General features: G+C 49.4%; 1 protein-coding gene across 1 annotated transcript in view; it reads right to left on the bottom strand.

Annotated features, from left to right (window-relative positions):
• CHKA (choline kinase alpha) overlaps window positions 1-22,883 on the bottom strand; it is a 288,141-nt gene that overhangs the window by 52,140 nt on the left and 213,118 nt on the right. The gene's annotated exons all lie outside the window — the stretch shown is intronic.

Here is a 22,883-nt window from a genome sequence, read left to right as displayed (position 1 = left end):
GTTAGGCACCACACAGGGAACACATACATATAGGTCACAAACTTATGAGCACTGGGGTCCTGGCCAGCAGGGTCCCAGTGACACAAACATACTGAAAACATAGGGTTTTCACTATGAGCACTGGGCCCTGGCTGGCAGGATCCCAGTGAGACAGTGAAAACACCCTGACATACACTCGCAAACAGGCCAAAAGTAGGGGTAACAAGGCTAGAAAGAGGCTACTTTCTCACACTCTCTACTGCACTTTTGAAAAGCAACAGGAACACTTGCGGATGGAAGATGGGCAGGTGCGTCTCTGAAATCCATTCTGGTGTGGGAGGTATATTGGTTGGGGATGAAAGAAAGGGTAAGGCACAGCATTTTTAAATAATCAGCAAGTGCCATCCGTTGGACATGATAGATCACCAATCGGAAGCGAATGCCGGATCTGTCTCCCAACTGTGTGGGCATCAGCCTCCATAGGCGAGTGAAAGTGGTTTGTTGACTGGTGTGGAAGAGGATGAGGTGTTGAAAGACTTGGCCCTGCTGTGCCTCATACTGTCTGCCAGTTCTGAGTCCCTGAAGGATAGGGTCGCCTGATGCATAACTCGCTGTGAAGCCTTTGTTTATGAACTGTCCCCTAGAGTAACTTCTACATTTCCAAAAGTGGTGCAGAGTTTTTTTTGCACAAGTTAATATTTCTAAGGCAGCTCTACTATCTTTAAAACATTGCAAAGCGGAGTCCACCTCTTCTATGAAGAGGTGGGCCCATCGACAGGCATGGTCATCAGCAAAGCATGCACATTGCTGAAGAATCCAGTAGAACTCATCCAGTCATACTGACAAAGGCCAACACAGTTTCCTGCCAAGGCAATTCATAGTATCCAAATTTGCACACCACATTTGTCCCTTTATAGTCCAATGTGTATCATCTGGGCCAAAGAAGCCCTCGGTTCTTCTGGGACTGCCAGCAAGAGCTCGCTGCCCATGTCCAAAGAGTATGGATATAACAGCTCAACAAGCAAACTGGATTGATAAACCACAAGGCGAAACTAGCTAAAAAAATAAATAAAAAAAACATGTGCTTGCCAAAATCATCATTCACTTACATTCCCTAGCTGAAGGAGTGGTGTAGAATAAATTGGATTTGCTTTACTGGCAAAGGACTGTACAATAAGGCTCTCTGTAGTAGGATACTTAGGGAGAAAATTCTGGCACCAGGCATCTGTCTATGATGTCTGGCCACCTCCCTGTTCACAGGTGGGCAAGAACACTGTTTTTATCAGGTAGCGATCTGATTATCTGTAAGAGCATCACTGAAATGAAGGAAGTGCTACATTCATTTGACCCAGGCTATAGGCTACTAAAACATCTGTTTTAGTCTCAACTCTAGCAAGGGCTGTCCTCCAAACCACCACTCCAAATGAGGTGATCTCATCCATTCCTATATGTGGTGCAGCAAGCTCTGTCTCGGGTAAGGTACTTGTAAATCAAGGTATAAGGCATCAGTGTGATGTAGGGCAAGCATGCAATCCCCACTCGGTCAACAGGATCACGGAGTGCACCCTGCTCAGGCACAGGATCAGTGTTAGACTTTTCATCCTTGGCGTGGTCTCCTGTAACTTTTGCCTCCGTTTCCCAGATTGTTGATGTATGCTGGGCTCCGGTTTTGCTGTTTGTTATTCTGGGCACTTTACCACTGCTAACCCTTGCTAAAGTGCTCCTATATATTATGTGTATGTAATTGGCTTATCCATGATTGGTATATTTGATTTACTGGTAAATCCCTAGTACAGTGCACAAGAGGAGCAGAGGGCCTGTAAATCAAATGCTACTAGTGGGCCTCCAGCACTGGTTGTGCAACCCACATAAGTAGCTCTGTATTCAAGTCTCAGACCCGCCACCGCAGTGTCTCTGTGCGCAGTTTTAACTGTAAATTCGACTTGGCAAGTGGCCCCACTTGCCAGGCCTAAACATTCCCTTTTCTTACATGTGAGGCACCCCCAAGGTAGGCCCAAGGTAGCCCCAAGGGCAGGGTGCAGTGTAAGGTTAAGGTAGGAAATATAGTAATCTGTTTTATATTTCCAGACGGTGAAATATTGCTAAATTTGTTTTTCACAGTTGCAAGGCCTGTCCCTCTCATAGGTTAACATGGGGGCTACCTTTAAGTATGATTAAAGTGTAGATTTCCTTTGGGAGCGATTGGACATGTGGAGTTTGGAGTCTCTGAGCTCACAATTTAAAAATACATCTTTTAGTAAAGTTGATTTTAAGATTATGTTTGAAAATGGCACTTTTAGAAAGTGAGCATTTTCTTGCTTATACCATTTCTGTGACTCTGCCTATTTGTGGATTCCCTGTCTGGGTCAGTTTGGCAGTTGGGTTGGTTGCACCTCACAATAGACAGTGACACAAAGGGAGCTGAGGTGTAGTCTGCATATCCTGATGAGCCATCTGTGCGAGGAGGGAGAGGAGAAGTGGTCACTCACACATGAAAGGGCTGTGCCTGCCCTCACACAATGCAGTCTCCAACCCCCTGGTGAGTGTCTGGGGCCTGGCCAAGGCAGGATTTCAAAGTCAAGAGAGGCTTTGCTTTGAAATAGGCCTACTTCAAAGGAGAAATTGGGTGTAAGAAGGGCACCCAAAACCACAGACTAGAGAACACTTCTGGAAACCAAGAGGAACCTCTGCCTGGAGAAGAGCTGAAGAGCTAATAAAAAAGAGCTGCCCTGCCTGTGACTGCTTTGTGGAGCTATCCTGCAGTTGCTGCTTCTGCCAGAGTAAGAGGGCAAAGACTGGACTGTGTGCCTTCCATCTTGTGAAGATCTCCAAGGGCTTGATTTAAAGCTTGCCTCCTGTTTGAAGTCTCAGGGACAGCAAAGACTTCTCTATGCCAGCACCTGTAGTCTCTGCAGAGACCCCTACTCTGCCCTCTGTTGCCCATCCAGTTCCTGGGACCCTGAAAGGAGAAGCTGGCAGCCCAAGAGTAAGAAATCCACGTACAGAACGCCGTGCGGGGAAAAGATAGACGCAACTCAGATCTGCAGCTGAAAAATCGACGCAGCCAGATTCGTGGCTGAAAATAGATGCTCGTCTGCAACGCGACCGAAGAATCGACGCATGGAGCTGGAGAAACGATGAGCAGCATTGGTGACTGAGGCTGGGGGATCGCAATCCGCGCTGCGTGCTTTTTTTGAATCATCGTGCGGCTGGATTTCCAACGCAAGTACCGCTGGGCGTATAAAAACAATGCAAGGCCTGCCTGGACCAGTGTGCTGACCGGATCGACGCATCGCTCTCCTGCAGAGAAGAAATGACCCGTCCAGACGAAAGGAGAAACAACGCAGTCTCGCTCGTGAGTGAAATCGACGCAGCGCAAGCCCTTTTTGACACACACTCGCCCATGCAGAGTTATTTTTGACGCACCCAAGGTACATATTCACGCTAACAGTGTTAGCGTGTGTTGAAAATACTTTACACAGTTAAGCCTACTGCTCATGCCAAGCTACCAAGGGGGTAAGAAGGGGTTAGCTGAGGGTGAGGGTGATTCTCTTTTACGCTGACTAGAGTGAGGGTCCTTGCTCGGACAGGGGGTAACCTGACTGTCAACCGAAGACCCCATTTCTAACAATCAGTCTGACCTAAAAATATAATGGAGCCTCTGTTGATAGCTGTGATGCAATACAGGCACAGTATTAGAGTCCGGCTGCATGACTACAAGTTGCGCTTTTGTAAGGTTGAGGCGGACATCTGTTTGTGATCACACAGACATTGAGTCATCTTGCGGCACCAGCAGCACCAGTGTCTAGGTGGCAGAAACTGGTACGATTGTGCAGTCAATGTGGCAGTCTGTACTCAAGTAGGTAGGGCCAGGCAGCAGGTCCCAAAAGGGCAGACAGCACCAGGGGAGAACCCACTGACAGCAACCCAACTGCAGGCCCCTGCAGTTTCTTGGGATCTGAAGGCATTAAAGCACCTTAAATTTGCAGAAAAATTTAAATTGAAATCAAAAAGGTACATGATGCCTGTAAGATTCCAGACTGATCCGGCCATCAAAGGTTTTGGCAGGCAGGCTTCAGTTCATCTTGAAACTTGAACGAAAGTTCAAGTAACTTACCTTTGGCATTGACTTCTCTAGTAGAGACTTGAGAGCTGCAGATTCCTTACCTTAGAATTATTCCTAGGCTTCAGTCTGGATTCAGAACTTTTTTTTCGTGAGCAGTACCCCTGCACACCAGAAGTGATGTGTACGGTGCCTACATAGCATCACCCCTGCGTGCTGACATATTTGTATTTATAAAACACATTAAGACCGAAGGCATCTAAGCTAGCACTGAAAGCACCATTAAAGTTGAGAGAATAATCGGGTTTCAAGTTGCTTACGAAATACAATGCAGGAATTTAGACTCACAAGATAACATGGCTGCTGCCACAGAAAGCACGTCCTCCCCATCAAACTTTCTGTAACTTGGGAATGATCACCTTTCTTTGTGCTGCAGATCTAAGCTGTCTGTTAGGAGACTAGCAGTAGAAAGTGGTTCTCCAGTTACATGGGCCCTGCTGGTGAAGAGCCTTAAGGCCCATGCATAGGGATTTAAAAATCACACGCTTCCTCACAGGAAGCCAGTGAAAAGAATACAATTCATTACCTGAGATGTGCCAGGGACATCCAAAACCACCTGGGCCGCCGTATTTTGAATGACCTACAGTTTGTTCAGAGATTAATGGTCAGAATTTAAATATAGAGCATTACAGAAGTCAAGACGAGATGTGATAAGGGCCATAACCACTGAAACTCTTAATTCCCCTGGTAAGAAGGGAACATCTTAATAATGACGAAGCTCACCTTCATGTTAACCTGCAAGTTAAAGGTTAAGGGTGTTGCAAAAACCACTCCAATATTTTTAACGGTGGGGAACAGGCATAGGTAAAGGGCTGCATCTCCTGCCATCAGAGCTTGAACTACACAGAATTTTCCACTCTAAAGACTACAAGCTCAGCCTTCTCTGTAATAGGTTTTAACTAGTTCGCCTTCTTCCAGTTGCTGATTTCAAGCATACAGGACCTGAATTTGCCTGCCATCAGTGCCAAGTTGTTCGGTATGGAGACAATTTGAGTGTCGTCCACACAGGACAGCACCTAGAAACCAAAAGATAAATTTTACCAACAGGGCTACGTAAAGATTAAACAAAGTGGGGCTGAAGGAGGTCCCTTGCAGTACTCCACAAGGAAGCTGGAAAGTTTTAGCTCCATAGTCCCTGCAGTTGACCGTTTCGGTCCTATTCTCCATGAAGGATTCCAAGTGATTAAAAGCAGTGACCCTCAGCCCAGCCTGTCTCAATCTTTGCACCAAGAGGTAGGGAAATAGTGTGGTAGGCTGTGGACAAATCTATCATAACTAGAACAGTTGAGTCCTGATCCACTTGGCAGTGAACAGAATCTGCCACAGTGACCAGTGAAGATTGTGCTTTGGAACCCATTCTGAGAAGGATCCAGAAGATCATGAGCAGTTAGGAACTGAGCTAAATCGTGACTGATGCACTTCAAGAATTTTAGCCAGAGTCAGCAGGAGAGAAATTGGGCAAAGGTTTTTTATGTCTCTTGGAACCCCATTATGTTTCTTTTTAAGGGGAATGGCGATTGCCTCTTTCCAGCACTGAGGGAACACTCCAGACTCATGAATCTGGGTATAAACCTTCTCCAAGAAGACTGCAATATGGTCAGACATGTCACTTTGTCACAACTTTCCACGCCAGGATCACAGAGCCAAGACCACTACTGACCACTTGTGTGAAACTAGGGCCCTGAAAAGGGAACAGCCCTATACCTCGAAATACATTTGGAGAGCGGGGAGAATGGGTGGGTCGTTAGGAAATCTCTGGCTAGACAGAACCTCTACCAGATAAGGTGTTACCGAAGGGAAGTAAATTGTTCACATTATAGAGACTTCTAGCGGCAGATTCCTTACCTTAGAATAGATACCCAAGTAATACCTCCCCGGAGGAGGGTTTGCAAACCCGATATAGACTAGACAGTCCATAAGGACCAAACAGGCAGAGTGCCCATTTTGACTCACCTGGCTGCTGAGGCAACTGTGCATAGAGAAGGTGTGCAGCTAAGCCCTCATTGCAGCCTGACAGATGTCCAGGACCGGAACTCTGCATGCAAATGCAGTGGTTGCAGCCTTTGTTCTGGTGAAATGAGCATGCAAACCCTCTGGGGATTGCTTGTTGACCAATGTGTAGTAGATCTTAATGCAGAGTACAATCCATCAGGATATGGTTAAATTCTGTACAGCCTTCCCTTTCATGGTTCCTACATATCTCACAATGAGTTGATCACCCACGGGTGACAGTCGTGTGCGGTCATAGTAGAATGACAATGCTCTTTTTGCATTCAGCCAGTGGAGTCTCTCCTCTTCCTTAGAGGGATGAGATGGTGTGTAAAAGGTAGGCAATGTGATGGACTGTCCTACGTGGAATAGGGTGACTACCTTCGGCAAGAAGGATTCTCAAATCCCAAGGACCAGTTTGGGTAAAAAGAAATGCACTGAGGCTAGGAAACGCCTGCAGTGCTCTGATCCTTTGAGCAGATGTAATTGCCACCAGAAAGGCCATCTTGATGATGAGGAGCCTAAGAGGGCAGTTTTGAAGCGGCTCAAATGAAGCGCACATTAGAAAAGTAAGAACGAAAGTAGGTCGCATTGAGGCCTAACGAAGGGAGCAGGAGGAACATGAAGACCTTTAAGGAACACATTTCTAATAGGGGGCTTGAAAAGGGAGGGCTGATCTGGCAGCTGCATAAAAGCTAAGATAGCAGATACATGACCCTTCAATGTGCCCAATGCAGGGCCCTACTGGGCTGGGGTAAGAATAATCAAAAGAACTTTGGGAAGAGGTTCAGATAAACTTTATCTGTACACCATGGCACAAACTTTCTCCAATGGCCCGTGTATACCGTCTTGGTGGAGGGTGTAAGGAAATGCCTCCTTGGCATGGTTACCCCCTGACTTTTTGCCTTTGCAGATGCCAAGTTATGATTTGAAAGTGTGCTGAGGCTTGCTAACCAGGTCCTAGCACCAGTGTTCTTTCCCTAACCTGTACCTTTGTTTCCACGATTGGCACACCCTGGCATCCAGTTAAGTCCCTTGTAACTGGTACCCCTGGTACCAAGGGCCATGATGCCAGGGAAGGTCTCTAAGGGCTGCAGCATGTCTTATGCCACCCTGGGGACCCCACACTCAGCACAGACACACTGCTTGCCAGCTTGTGTGTGCTGGTGGGGATAAAATGACTAAGTCGACATGGCACTCCCCTCAGGGGGCCATGCCAACCTCACACTGCCTATAGGTATAGATAAGTCACCCCTCTAGCAGGTCTTACAGCCCTAAGGCAGGTTGCACTATACCAAAGGTGAGGGCATAAGTGCATGAGCACTATGCCCCTACAGTGTCTAAGCAAAACCTTAGACATTGCAAGTGCAGGGTAGCCATAAGAGTATATGGTCTGGGAGTCTGTCATGCACGAACTCCACAGCACCATAATGGCTACACTGAAAACTGGGAAGTTTGGTATCAAACTTCACAGCACAATAAATGCACACTGATGCCAGTGTACATTTTATTGTGAAACACACCCCAGAGGGCATCTTAGAGATGCCCCGTGAAACCATACCGACTTGGTGTGGGCTGACTAGTTTTAGCAGCCTGCCACACACCAGACATGTTGCTGGCCACATGGGGAGAGTGCCTTTGTCACTCTGTGGCTAGTAACAAAGCCTGTACTGGGTGGAGATGCTTCTCACCTCCCCCTGCAGGAACTGTAACACCTGGCGGTGAGCCTCAAAGGCTCACCCCCTTTGTTACAGCACTCCATCTAGTGGAGTTGCCCGCCCCCTCCGGCCACGGCTCCACTTTTGGCGGCAAGGACGGAGGAGATAATGAGAAAAACAAGGAGGAGTCACTGGCCAGTCAGGACAGCCCCTAAGGTGTCCTGAGCTGAGGTGACTGACTTGTAGAAATCCTCCATCTTGCAGTTGGAGGATTCCCCCAATAGAATTAGGGATGTGCCCCCCCTCCCCTCAGGGAGGAGGCACAAAGAGGGTGTAGCCACCCTCAGGGCTAGTAGCCATTGGCTACTAACCCCCCAGACTTAAACACACCCCTAAATCGAGTATTTAGGGGCTCCCAGAACCTAGGAAACTAGATTCCTGCAACCTAAGACGAAGAAGGACTGCTGAGCTGAAAAACCTGCAGAGAAGACGGAGACACCAACTGCTTTGGCCCCAGCTCTACCGTCCTGTCTCCCCACTTCAAAAGAACTGCTCCAGTGACGCGTTCCACAGGGTCCAGCGACCTCTGAAGCCTCAGAGGACTACCCTGCATCTAAAAGGACCAAGAACTCCCGAGGACAGCGGCTCTGCTCCAAGAAAGAAGCATCTTTGCAACAAATAAGCAACTTTGAAAGAACACACATTTCCCAGCGGAAGCGTGAGACTTTGCACTCTGCACCCGACGCCCCCGGCTCGACTTGTGGAGAACCAACGCTACAGGGAGGACTCCCCGGTGACTGCGAGCCCGGGAGTAGCCAGAGTTGACCCCCCCCTGAGCCCCCACAGCGACGCCTGCAGAGGGAATCCAGAGGCTCCCCCGGACTGCGACTGCCTGCTTCTAAGAACCAGACGCCTGGTAAGGACACTGCACCCGCAGCCCCCAGGACCTGAAGGATCCGACCTCCAGTGCAGGAGCGACCCCCCAGGTGGCCCTCTCCCTTGCCCAGGTGGTGGCTACCCTGAGGAGCCCCCCCGCCCACCCATTTGCCTGCATCACTGAAGAGACCCCTGGGTCTCCCATTGAACTACATTGCAAACCAGACGCCTGTTTGCACACTGCACCCGGCCGCCCCCGTACCGCTGAGGGTGTACTTTTTGTGCTGACTTGTGTCCCCCCGGTGCCCTACAAAACCCCCCTGGTCGGCCCTCCGAAGACGCAGGTGCTTACCTGCTGGCAGACTGGAACCGGGGCACCCCCTTCTCCATTGAAGCCTATGCGTTTTGGGCACCACTTTGACCTCTGCACCTGACCGGCCCTGAGCTGCTGGTGTGGTAACTTTGGGGTTGCTCTGAACCCCCAACGGTGGGCTACCTTGGACCCAATTTTGAACCCTGTAGGTGGTTTACTTACCTGCAAAACTAACAAAAACTTAACTCCCCCAGGAACTGTTGAAAATTGCACTGTGTCCAGTTTTAAAACAGCTTATTGCCATTTGTGTGAAAACTGTATATGCTATTTTGCTAATTCAAAGTTCCTAAAGTTCCTAAGTGAAATACCTTTCATTTAAAGTATTGCTTGTAAATCTTGAACCTGTGGTTCTTAAAATAAACTAAGAAAATATATTTTTCTATATAAAAACCTTTTGGCCTGGAATTGTCTTTGAGTGTGTGTTCCCCATTTATTGTCTGTGTGTGTACAACAAATGCTTAACACTACCCTCTGAAAAGCCTACTGCTCGACCACACTACCACAAAATAGAGCATTAGTATTATCTCTTTTTGCCACTATCTTACCTCTAAGGGGAACCCTTGGACTCTGTGCATGCTATTTCTTACTTTTAAACAGTACATACAGAGCCAACTTTCTACAGAGGGATACCGAGCAGCCAAAATAACACTTCGGGCAGAAGGACAAAAGCTGTCAACTGTCGCTGCTAAATGTCCACACATTGAAGGTGAACTGCTGGCAGCTTCTGATGGAATATGCTGCCCTGCTGCTGCAACAGGAGATCCTCCGAAAGAGGCAACCTATTCGGAGAACTGATGCACATTCCTAATAGCTCGGAATACCAGACTCTCGGAGCCCAGTCTTCAGCCAAAAAAGATGACTTGGGCCTGGCCAGTCCTGATCTTGAGAACTCTGGGAGGAAGTGGTATTGGTGGAAAGCGTATAAGAGGCTGGAGATAGATTGCAAAGTGTCCCCTAGCAAGAGCAGCCTTGGAAACTCCAGCACACAGAACTGGTGACTGCGCGTTCTTGGTGGTGGCGAATAGATCTAACCAAGGACCTCACTGCAGAAAGAACGCTTTCACCGCCCCACCTTGTTTTTGTAGCACCACATGGCCAGGATGCTGTCTGAACACCTGCACTAGCTTACCCTTAATGTAGGGTAGAAAGGCTTTTATTGCCAACTGGATCGGTTGGAGCCCCAACTGGTCTGAATTCCTCCGGAGAACAGAGTCCTCTGATCTCCACCTCTCCCAGATGGTCACCCAAGCCCAGGAGAGACATCTGTTTCTACCGTCAGATATGGTTTGGAAAAGGAGTCTGCCACTGACCCAATTGTGGTTCGTCAGCTACCAATGCAGATCATTTGCAGTGCCCTACGAGATCTGGATCACATCAGAGAGATTTGTCTGATGCTGCACCCACTAAATCTTCAGGTCCCACTGTAGAGCCACCAAATGCCAGCGGGAACAAGTCACTGGCATGATGCAGGAGACCATGAGGCCCAGCAGCCTCAGTCTCACCGAAATCCAGGATAGAGCTTAAAATAACAGTATCGTAGCCTGAATATCCTGGACTTGCAGCTCAGGACTGTACTGTGTCCAGAACAGCTCAGATGAAAGGCAGCATCTTAGAAGAAATAAGGTGTGACTTCGGCATGCTGACAAAGAACCCTAGCGAGTGCAGGAAGTCCGCCTTAGTCTGGAGAGGACTGGATGGGGATGGGGATGGGGATGGGGATGGGGCTGGGGCTGGGGACCCCCCCACCCCCCCAAACAGCCAGTCATCGAGATATGGAAGACTTGCACCCTGATCTCTGCAGATCAGCTGCAATCCCCCACTACTCCATCATCTTGGTGAACACCCGAAGGGGTATGGTAAGGCGAAATTATAGCACAGCAAATTAAAAGTGCTTGTGGCACACAGTGACCTGTAGGTAAAATCTCTGGGCAGGCAGGACAGGGATGTGCAAATAAGTATGTGCCCTGCAAGTCCACAGCTACCACCTAATCTCCCAGGTCCAGAGCATACAGGACTTCCACAGGTATTTTGACCTTTTTTCAGGAAGAATAGGGTGCAAGTCTAGGACAGGACAAAGGCCTCTGTCCTTTTTGGCCATCAGAAAGTAGCAGGAATAAAAACAACCTACTTCTGATGCCAGCCTACTCACTTGCTATGGCTCCCTTGGCCAAGAAAGCCTGCACTTCCTGGTGGAGTAATCAGATGTGTTCCTCCATCATCTGATTGTATGTGGGTGGCATGGATTATCCTTTGAACAATCTGATAAACCAAGTAGTCAGATGTTATCAATCTCCAGTGGTGCAGGTGATGGCATATCCTGATGCTAAACTGGGTGGCTATGATGATCGGAGGGCAAACTAAAGGGGCTTGGAGGCTGTGGTGGACTGGCCAGACCTCTGGCTGCCTGACCCACGAGGCTTGTGGGTTCCACGTCAGACATTCAAAAACTGAGAAATCTGCTGGCCAGTTAGATACAAAGATGGAAGCCCCTTCCATTGCAACGAAAGGAGCCAAAGGAAGGCAATAGTTGGTGAGGGGCCATGGAAAGGTCTAGAGACCTGGCTGTAGCCCTGCTGTCCTTAAAGCGCTCCAGAGCTTAGTCCACCTCGTCTCTGAAGGGATGGGAGCCATCAAAGGGCATGTCCATGAGTGAGGTCTGGATATCCCCAGAAAAGCCAGTCATCCTCAGCCAGGCATGAGGCTTAAGGCCAGGCGATGAAACCACTGCCTAGCGAGTTGGTTGCATCCAGCCCACAGCATATGGCGATCTTAGCTGCATCTCTCCTATCAGCAATAGTCTGAAAGAGTATGGATCTGGCCTCCTGAGACCAAAGGTAGGACCTGTGCAACTCAGTCCCACAGCAAGAGGGAGTATCGGCCCAAAAGGTATCTTCCCCAAGGTCTCCAACCTCTGATTCCAGGTCCGGGGTAGGGAATGCATCAGGATTCAATATGGAAGCAAAAGCTTGGACCACCAAACTCTCCAGAGTGGAGTGTGTTGTAAGTAAACTTGGGCCCCCTGGGGCAGGGCGACGGTGGCAGCCATCAACCTATTCACAGGAGCTCCAGTGCAGGGCTTGGATCAGGCCTAGAGTAGGACTTCTGTGAGGACTTTGTTAAACAGGAGGTGTTTCAGATGTGGTGACTCCTGGTTGAAGTGTTGTAGGAAAGTACCATCTTGCCTGGCATGTTACGCCCATTTTCACTGTATGTGTGTTTGTTTTTGCCCTTGTGTCACTGGGATCCTGCCAGGCAGGACCCCAGTGCTCATAATGTATGCCCTGTGTGGTGCCTAACTATCACTGAGGCTCTGCTAACCAGAACCTCAGTGTTTATGCTCTCGCTGCTTTCTAAAAGTGTCACTGCAGGCTAGTGCCTAATTTTACCAATTCTCATTGGCACACTGGTACACCCATATAATTCCCATGTATATGGTACCTAGGTACCCAGGGTATTGGGGTTCCAGGAGATCCCTATGGGCTGCAGCATTTCTTTTGCCAAGCATTGGGAGCTCAGGCAATTCCTACACAGGCCCGCCACTGCAGCCTGAGTGAAATAACATCCACATTATTTCACAGCCATTTTTCACTGCACATAAGTAACTTATAAGTCACCTATATGTCTAACCCTCACTTGGTGAAGGTTAGGTGCCAAGTTACTTAGTGTGTGGGCACCCTGGCACTAGCCAAGGTGCCCCCACATCGTTCAGGGCAAATTCCCTGGACTTTGTGAGTGCGGGGACACCATTACACGCGTGCACTGCACATAGGTCACTACCTATGTGTAGCGTCACAATGGTAACTCTAAACATGGCCATGTAACATGTCTAAGATCATGGAATTGTCATCCCAATACCATTCTGGTCACTAGCACAGAACCCGGGTACTGCCAAACTGCCCTTCCGGGGTTTCCACTGCAGCTGCCAACCCCTCAGACAGGATTCTGCCCTCCTGGGGTCTGGGCAGCCCAGGTCCAGGAAGGCAGAACAAAGGATTTCCTCTGAGAAAGGGTGTTACATCCTCTCCCTTTAGAAATAGGTGTGAAGGGCTGGGGAGGAGTAGCCTCCCCCAGCCTCTGGAAATGCTTTGATGAGCACGGATGGTGCCCATCTCTGCATAAGCCAGTCTACACCGGTTCAGGGATTTCCCCCAGCCCTGCTCTGGCGCGAAAGTGGACAAAGGAAAGGGGAGTAATCACTCCCCTGACCAGTACCTCCCAGGGGAGGTGCCCAGAGCTCCTCCATTGTGTCCCATACCTCTGCCATCTTGGATTCAGAGGTGTTGGGGCACACTGGACTACTCTGAGTGGCCAGTGCCAGCAGGTGACGTCGGAGACCCCTCCTGAGAGGTTCTTACCTCTCTTGGTAGACAAACCTCCTTTCTTGGTTGCCAAACCTCCTTTTCTGGCTATTTAGGGTCGCTCCTCTGGGGTATTCTTCAGAATGCAAGAGCTCACCAGAGTGCCACTGCACTTCCCTCTTCGACTTCTGCCAAGGATCGATCACTGACTGCTCCAGGACGCCTGCAAAACCGCAACAAAGTAGCATGATGACTACCAGCAACATTGTAGCGCCTCATCCTGCCGGCTTTCTCGACTGTTTCCTGGTGGTGCATGCTCTGAGGGCTGTCTGCCTTCACCCTGCACTGGAAGCCAAGAAGAAATCTGTGTCGACGGAATCTTCCCCCTGCTAACGCAGGCACCAAAAGACTGCATCACTGGTCCTCTGGGTCCCCTCTTGTCCTGACGAGCGTGGTCCCTGGAACACAGGAGCTGGATCCAAGTGACCCCCACAGTCCAGTGATCCTTCAGTCCACTTTTGGTGGAGATAAGTCCTTGCCTCTCCACGGCCGACAGCAAACCTGTGTACTGCATGATTTGCAGCTGCTACGGCTTCTGTGCACTTCTCCAAGGATTCCTTTGTGCACAGCCTAGCCTGGGTCCGTAGCACTCCATCCTGCAGTACTCAACCCTCTGAGTTGGACTCCAGCATCGTGGGACCCTCCTTTTGTGAATCTGAGTTCACAGATCTTCTAAGTGTTCAGGTACTTCTGCGGGTGCTGCCTGCTTCTGCGGGGGCTCTGAGTTGCTGAGCACCCCTGTAAAGAAATGGCTCCCTGTTGCAGTTACCCCCCACTTTTTGCCTGATACTGATGCTGACTTGACTGAGAAGTGTGCTGGGACCCTGCTAACCAGGCCCCAGCACCAGTGTTCTTTCACCTAAAATGTACCATTGTTTCCACAATTGGCACAACCCTGGCACCTAGGTAAGTCCCTTGTAACTGGTACCCCTGGTACCAAGGGCCCTGATGCCAGGGAAGGTCTCTAAGGGCTGCAGCATGTCTTATGCCACCCTAGGGACCCCTCACTCAGCACAGACACACTGCTTGCCAGCTTGTGTGTGCTGATGGGGAGAAAATGACTAAGTCAACATGGCACTCCCCTCAGGGTGCCATGCCAACCTCCCACTGCCTGTGGCATAGGTAAGTCACCCCTCTAGTAGGCCTTACAGCCCTAAGGCAGGGTGCACTATACCACAGGTGAGGGCATATGTGCATGAGCACTATGCCCCTACAGTGTCTAAGCAAAACCTTAGACATTGTAAGTGCAGGGTAGCCATAAGAGTATATGGGCTGGGAGTCTGTCAAAAACGAACTCCACAGCTCCATAATGGCTACACTGAATACTGGGAAGTTTAGTATCAAACTTCTCAGAATAATAAACCCACACTGATGCCAGTGTTGGATTTATTAAAAAATGCACACAGAGGGCATCTTAGAGATACCCCCTGTATTTTACCCAATTGTTCAGTGCAGGACTGACTGGTCTGTGCCAGCCTGCTGCTGAGAGACGAGTGTCTGACCTCATGCGGTGAGAGCCTTTGTGCTCTCTGAGGACAGAAACAAAGCCTGCTCTGGGTGGAGGTGCTTCACACCTCCCCCCTGCAGGAACTGTAACCCCTAGCAGTGAGCTTCAAAGGCTCAAGCTTCGTGTTACAATGCCCCAGGGCACTCCAGCTAGTGGAGTTGCCCGCCTCCTGGACCCAGCCCCCACTTTTGGCGGCAAGTCCAGGAGAGATAATGAGAAAAACAAGGAGGAGTCACTGGCCAGTCAGGACAGCCCCTAAGGTGTCCTGAGCTGAGGTGACTCTGACTTTTAGAAATCCTCCATCTTGTAGAAGGAGGATTCCCCCAATAGGATTAGGGATGTGACCCCCTCCCCTTGGGAGGAGGCACAAAGAGGGTGTACCCACCCTCAGGGCTAGTAGCCATTGGCTACTAACCCCCCAGACCTAAACACGCCCTTAAATTTAGTATTTAAGGGCTACCCTGAACCCTAGAAAATTAGATTCCTGCAACTACAAGAAGAAGGACTGCCTAGCTGAAAACCCCTGCAGCGGAAGACCAGAAGACGACAACTGCCTTGGCTCCAGAAACTCACCGGCCTGTCTCCTGCCTTCCAAAGATCCTGCTCCAGCGACGCCTTCCAAAGGGACCAGCGACCTCGACATCCTCTGAGGACTGCCCCTGCTTCGAAAAGACAAGAAACTCCCGAGGACAGCGGACCTGCTCCAAGAAAAGCTGCAACTTTGTTTCCAGCAGCTTTAAAGAACCCTGCAAGCTCCCCGCAAGAAGCGTGAGACTTGCAACACTGCACCCGGCGACCCCGACTCGGCTGGTGGCGATCCAACACCTCAGGAGGGACCCCAGGACTACTCTGATACTGTGAGTACCAAAACCTGTCCCCCCTGAGCCCCCACAGCGCCGCCTGCAGAGGGAATCCCGAGGCTTCCCCTGACCGCCTGGGAGAGACCCTGCACCCGCAGCCCCCAGGACCTGAAGGACCGGACTTTCACTGGAGAAGTGACCCCCAGGAGTCCCTCTCCCTTGCCCAAGTGGAGGTTTCCCCGAGGAATCCCCCCCTTGCCTGCCTGCAGCGCTGAAGAGATCCCGAGATCTCTCATAGACTAACATTGCGAACCCGACGCTGGTTTCTACACTGCACCCGGCCGCCCCCGCGCCGCTGAGGGTGAAATTTCTGTGTGGACTTGTGTCCCCCCCGGTGCCCTACAAAACCCCCCTGGTCTGCCCTCCGAAGACGCGGGTACTTACCTGCAAGCAGACCGGAACCGGGGCACCCCCTTCTCTCCATTCTAGCCTATGTGTTTTGGGCACCACTTCGAACTCTGCACCTGACCGGCCCTGAGCTGCTGGTGTGGTGACTTTGGGGTTGCTCTGAACCCCCCACGGTGGGCTACCTTGGACCAAGAACTAAGCCCTCTAAGTGTCTTACTTACCTGGTAAAACTAACAAAAACTTACCTCCCCCAGGAACTGTGAAAATTGCACTAAGTGTCCACTTTTAAAACAGCTATTTGTCAATAACTTGTAAAGTATACATGCAATTTTTATGATTTGAAGTTCCTAAAGTACTTACCTGCAATACCTTTCGAATGAGATATTACATGTAGAATTTGAACCTGTGGTTCTTAAAATAAACTAAGAAAAGATATTTTTCTATATAAAAACCTATTGGCTGGATTTGTCTCTGAGTGTGTGTACCTCATTTATTGTCTATGTGTATGTACAACAAATGCTTAACACTACTCCTTGGATAAGCCTACTGCTCGACCACACTACCACAAAATAGAGCATTAGTATTATCTATTTTTACCACTATTTTACCTCTAAGGGGAACCCTTGGACTCTGTGCATGCTATTCCTTACTTTGAAATAGCACATACAGAGCCAACTTCCTACAACCCCCCGCCCCCGTCTCCTCCTCCAAGGGGCGACATCCTGGTCCTTCCTGGTCCCCAGCAGCACCCAAAAACCTCTACCGCGACCCTTGCAGCTAGCAAGGCTTGTTTGCGGTATTTCTGCGTGGAAACACTTCTGCAACAGCCAGCACGCCGTGGGACATCTTCCATCCAAAGAAGAAGTTCCTAGACTCTTGGACTTGGTCCCCTTGCTTTGCAGGTCCTCACGTCCAGGAATCCGTCTTCAGTGTTTTGCTGGTGCTTGTGGTTCTTGCTGAATCCCCCTAGCTGACTATTGTGTCTTTCTGGGGTAGTAGGGTAACTTTACTCCTACTTTTCAAGGTCTTGGGGTGGGGTATCTTGAACACCGACTGTTTTCTTACAGTCCCAGCAACCCTCCACAAGCTCCCATAGGTCTAGGGTCCATTTGTGATTCGCATTCCACTTTTGAAGTATATGGTTTGTGTTGCCCCTAGACCTATGTTCACCTATTGCATCCTATTGTGATTCTACATTGTTTGCACTACTTTTCTTACTGTTACTTACCTGTTGTGGGTTTGTGTACATATAACTTGTGCACATTACTTACCTCCTAAGTGAGGGTTTTCTCTGAGATACTTTTGGCATATTGTCAAAAATAAAGTACCTTTATTTTTAGTAACTCTGAGTATTGTGTTTTCTTATGATATTGTGCTATATGACATAAGTGGTATAGTAGGAGCTTTGCATGTCTCCTAGTTCAGCCTATGCTGCTTTGCCACAGCTACCTCTATCAGCCTAAGCTGCTAGAAGCACCTCTAGTCTACTAATAAGGGATAACTGGACCTGGCACAGGGTGCAAGTACCACTATAAGCAAGGCCAGCCTCCTACAAGTGTTGTGTAGCCATTTTAGAAATAGCTCCATGCACGTTAGTTTGACACATTAGGCCGCTGTGCACTTTAACCTAGATATATTTTATTTGGCTTCGCATTATTATTTTTACAATAACCGGTTTTACTGTCTTGTTTTATTTTCATCTATTTAACTGTTTTTGCTCAATTCAGCACTGTGTTCTCAAACAAGACATTCTTGTCAAGGCTACAGTTTGGTACATTGCAGGTGAACGTGGTAGAAGTTTAGTCTCCAACATTTGCCGAAAATACACATCCTTACGTAGGGACATTTTCTTAGAACATCAGCTATGTTATTATAAAAACACTTCATAGTCCCATTACACGTTAAGAGGGAGATTCCAGCCAGGGAACCACAACTGTATGCTGATTGCTGAATGCTTTGTTTTATTAAACCTGCCATTGAAACATATACTGCTTCTGTCTACCATTTGTATATGATACTGTATTGTGAATGAGAGAACCGGATGTGACCTGAGTGACCACGACTTCCCTGAGAAGCCTAATATGTCATGCACTTGGCTGCCCAATCATCCCTATCTTCTAGTAGAGATGAGGCACTGCTAGTTAGCCGGAGCAAAACCCGGATTTAGAGCGACAGGTGTCACCCACCATGGGCCGGACTCAGTCTCCCACACTGTGGACAATCTTTCTGCTCAAAATCCAGTAGTCTCATTAGAATAATGAGCGCCTACTCGACAGAAGGACCTCAGTCAAGACCATCAACAGCCACAGTGGGTGGACAAAGGACTGAGGACTCAGCATCACCATAGCAAATGAGGCTCCTTCCTCCATAGCCAGTATCTGGGGATGGGTTTAGTTGACTGGCATCTGCCAGATCCTCCCAACAGGTGTCTTTGGTGACCTCTAGGGCCTGGTATTCATCAGCCCCCAGTGGGCCCTGCCAGTCATCCCCACGTCCTAGCCCAAAGGAATACAACACAAGCTCTGATCTGGGTGGTGAGCCCCCAGTCAGTGCCAAAATCAGACAACATCCATCTATTTTAGAGTCGGGATGAAGTATGGGGACCATGTTGCCAGTGATTGCCAGGGACGTAGGTAGTGGAGCCAGGGAAAGTTGATGTGGCACAACCAGTGCCACTCAGGACCCATCCAGAAGAGGACAGAAGGGGCCCTCCCAAGTCTGTGGGGCCGACGGTGCTGCAGCGGGGGACAGGCTGCCTAAATATGAGGTGTATGGGCTAAAAATTCACAAAGTTGGGCAAGGGTTGCTCTGGCACTAGGAATGTGTGGGAGACGTAAAGACCCAGCACCACAGAGCCCACCTTGAACGCTAATGCTCCCTTGTTGAACAAGGCAAAGACCTCTTGGAATGGCTTTGCGACAGATCCCAGGATCTTCCTCCCGACTGGGATTGAGACTGGCGCTGTTGCACATCGAAAAGCAAGGAGCTGGAGAGGCCGCTCCCTCGAGGCCTTTGAGAGCACGGCCTGACAACTGACACAGGTCTTCGTGTTGTAGTTGCTCTTGAGGCACTAAAGAGATGAAGTGCAGGTCCATCACCGACATTTGTTGGTGACAGGTGCCACAGGGCTTGAAACCAGCCTTCCTTATGGATATCCCAGCCACACCGGGAGGCAGTCTTAAAAATCTGTTAACAAAAAGTCGAAAAGGTCAATAAAAAAAAAAAAAAAAAAAAAAAAAAAAAACACTGGTTTGCTCTTCTCTGGATCAGCAATGACCGTTGTGGAAAGAAAAGAGCCAAAGCCAGTGTGCTAAGGTGGGGTTGTATATCGAAACCACACATTCCGTTGCAACACACGCCGTTACCATGAGTGTTTGAGAATGCCATTACTACGCATATGCTTTAGCACGCACCTGCCCTAAAACTTAACTTTCCCAACCCTCCCTAAATAAGTACCCCCAAGACCCAATGCCCCCCCACCCTCTGCCCCTTCCTAAAAAAAGTACCCTGCACTGAGCCCAACACCAACCTTTGCACTTAACCTGAAACCACTCCCCACCCTAAAGCATAACCCCTGCACATCCCTAAAGCATTACCCACCAGGCCCAATACCCCTCAAGCCTGAAAACCACTCCCCCCCCTTAAATCCTAATACCTCACCCCCACCCCTCCATAAAACAGTACCCCCTAGACCCAATCCTCCATCTAATCCTAAAAACCGACCCCCTGCCCTAAAACCTAATCACACTCCTCCCTAAAACAGTCCCCCCCCACACCCAGAAGCCCAACCCCCCACTCTGCACTTAAGCTACAAAATGGCCTCACCCTAAAACATAACCCCCTGCCCCCTCCCTAAAACAGTACCCTGAGGCCCAATACCAATCCCGGAAACCTCCCCAGTCCTAAAACCTATTCTCCCACCCCGCACTCTCCCTAAAACAGTCCCCCCACCCCCCAAGCGCAACCCCCCCGCACTTAACTGGAAAACTGCCCAGTCCTAAAACATAACGCTCCCCCCAACACCCTCTCCCTAAACCAACAGCCCCCAGACCCTAAGGAGTAAGGCACGTTGCAGCTCGTTCTGAGGAAACAGAATGATCGTTCAGTTTCCTCTAACGACGCCAATAGCCGTCACCATCATTATAGCAAATAGCCCATACCATTACAATCGATGTAATGGTATGCATGGTAAAGGCTAATCGAGGAAACATCCACTGTTTACCCCAGGCACCCTTATAGGTACTGAGCACGTCACTTGCAGTGCTGATGACACCAAGTAGATCCGAACGTCACAACCAACCAGAATGCAGGGGTACTGCTCATGAACCTATTTCTGGATCCTATCTGGCACCTGGGGATAATTCTAAGGTAAGGAATCTGAGACTAGAAATCTATCGGATAATAATATTTCGAGGCCAACTGCTGCTATTTTGTTCAACAATTTGCTTTGTTTACTGAGGAGGTGGGTAGGTTGTGTATGAATTCAGCAACAAGTCCCATGATGGGCAAGACGGATTACCAGTTATGATTCTTTCTCCAACAAGGATTTTCATGAACACAGAATAGAATATGGTCAAATCTCGTCATTTTGAAAAATATTAGGAGAGCAATGCGGAAAGACACCTAGTAATTCACCTATTTGCAGAGACGCCTATACCATTTTGGCATCCAGACAGAACTCCAGATATAATCTATATACTGATGGTAAGGCAGAAGTTCTGCAAAAGCCTGCAATAGTTATGTTTCAGAGTATAGATGCACTAGCTGCCTTTCCTTCTGTGGTGTGAACGTTCAGTCTTGGTGGCATTACAAAGGACACAATATATCGTAATAAAGACTCCACAGATATTGAGATTGGAGTACAGGCAAGACAATATTTAAAGAATCGTTGACTTCAATTTTTTTGTCTTAGTGACTTAGTGTCGTGTTCACACTTGTCCTCGCAGGAGAGGACTAATGAGGGAAGAACAAAAATCAAAATGGTCTTATTTATGAAGATCTGTTGCATTTGTCGGGCTAAATGTGCCAAAACGTCCTTCAGGGTAAATTATTTGCAGTGGTAAAGCAAACTCAGTCACATTATCAAAACTACAGTTTTTAAGTCCTGGAGCACTTTCTGCTGGAGGGCACCTTCAGGAGTTGCCATTAACAATATGCACTTTGAGAACACCCCCTATTTATTTGAAGACACAGGGTTCTCTCTTTTGGCCTCATAATGACACCAAGTGTGCTCCTGTAAAGAGGACATATAAACCTCAGGACTATGGCCCTCATTCTGACCTTGGCGGTCTTTTCGCAAGACCGCTGAGTTACCGCCGCGGTGAAGACCGCCGACCGCGGCGGTGTGCCGCTGTGCGCATTCTGACCGCTGGGAGCGTTCCGCCGGAAAACCGCCAGCAGCCACACTGGCGGTCGGCGGGAAAGTGGAGACTGGTCAACCTCCACCGCCACGCCAGCAGAACACCGCCCACAGAATTACGACCCACATTTCTGTGTGGCGGTCTTCTGTTGGCGGTCTTCTGTTGGCGGGCACGTCCCTATGGCTCCCGTCGCCTCCCGGAGGACCAACGCACAAGGTAAGTTGATCGTCCGTGAGGGGAGGGGGTGGGGGGTGTTGTGTGATGTGGGCGTGCATGGGGGTGTGCGTGTGAGTGTGTAGAGTGGGTGTGTGAGTGCGTGTATGCGGGCGGGGGGTGCTGCTGTGTCTATGGGTAATGTGTGCTGTTCGGCAGGTGCGCATGTCGGCATGTATGTGTGCGGGTATGTGTCCCCGTTGTGTATGTGTGTGTAGGGGGCGTGTATATGTGCATGTTGGGGGTGTGTGCATGTCGGGGTACATGTATGTGCATGTCGGGGTGGGGGTGGGGAGGGGGTTCGTACCACCTCTGGGGGGTGGCAGGGGGGTGGAGGGTGTGGGGGGAGGACTCGGGTGGGTAGTGGGGGGTGGGGGAGACCCCTATCAGTGCCAGGGAAGGAATTCCCTGGCCCCGATAGTGCTTACCGCCATGGTTCGCACGGCGGTTCCCGCCCGCAAGAAACCGCGGCGGTAGGCAGGGTCATAATACCCTTGGCGGTCTTGGGACGACCGCCGGGCCGGAGTGCGCAAACTCCAGCCCCGCGGTCATGACCGCCGCGGCGGTCGGAGTGGAGAAGTAGCGGGCGGTCGCGGCGGGGACCGCCGCGGTCAGAATGCCATTTTTAATACCGCCGGTCTGTTCGCGGTCCGACCGCCGTCTCTCCGCCGACCGCCAGGGTCAGAATGAGGGCCTATGTTTCTTGGTGATGAACATATACTTTTTAGAGATCCATGGAACACACAAACCTATTTAAGAGGACGATTCAGTGAAGCTCTATCAATACACATTTTTCCCTTTCACCCACAAGTTGACTACTCTAATTCAGAATATATTTGAATTCCCTCCTAAGGCAGTTTTATCTCAATGTAAAGTACCTCTAAGTGAAACTTTGTTCTTGTACACAAGGAGTACTTCTTTTCTCAATTTGTCTGTCCTAGGTTGTTTGCCTATTATAAGCTGTCTTCTTAGAGGTCATGCTTTGAGTCTGTGTGCCTTTGTTCCATTTGCCCTCCAAGTATGCTGAACAGTCTCACTTACCAATTGATGGTGAGGGAGTAGAGAGAAGCCACTCTTTGGCATTAGTCAGTATTTTTCGGCTAGGGCCAATAGCTATGGCCTCCTTAGTACGAAGGTCACTGCTAATGGAATTTAGATCTCAATTAATACTTCTGGAACCAATCTTCAGGAGAAAGCCAGGAACAGTGATTAAATGCCAATGGCATCTGCATTGTGTGT

This window comes from Pleurodeles waltl, chromosome 3_1 (assembly GCF_031143425.1).
Source record: "Pleurodeles waltl isolate 20211129_DDA chromosome 3_1, aPleWal1.hap1.20221129, whole genome shotgun sequence".
Taxonomy (NCBI): Eukaryota; Metazoa; Chordata; class Amphibia; order Caudata; family Salamandridae; genus Pleurodeles; species Pleurodeles waltl.
This window is presented reverse-complemented; position numbering and strand designations above follow the sequence as displayed.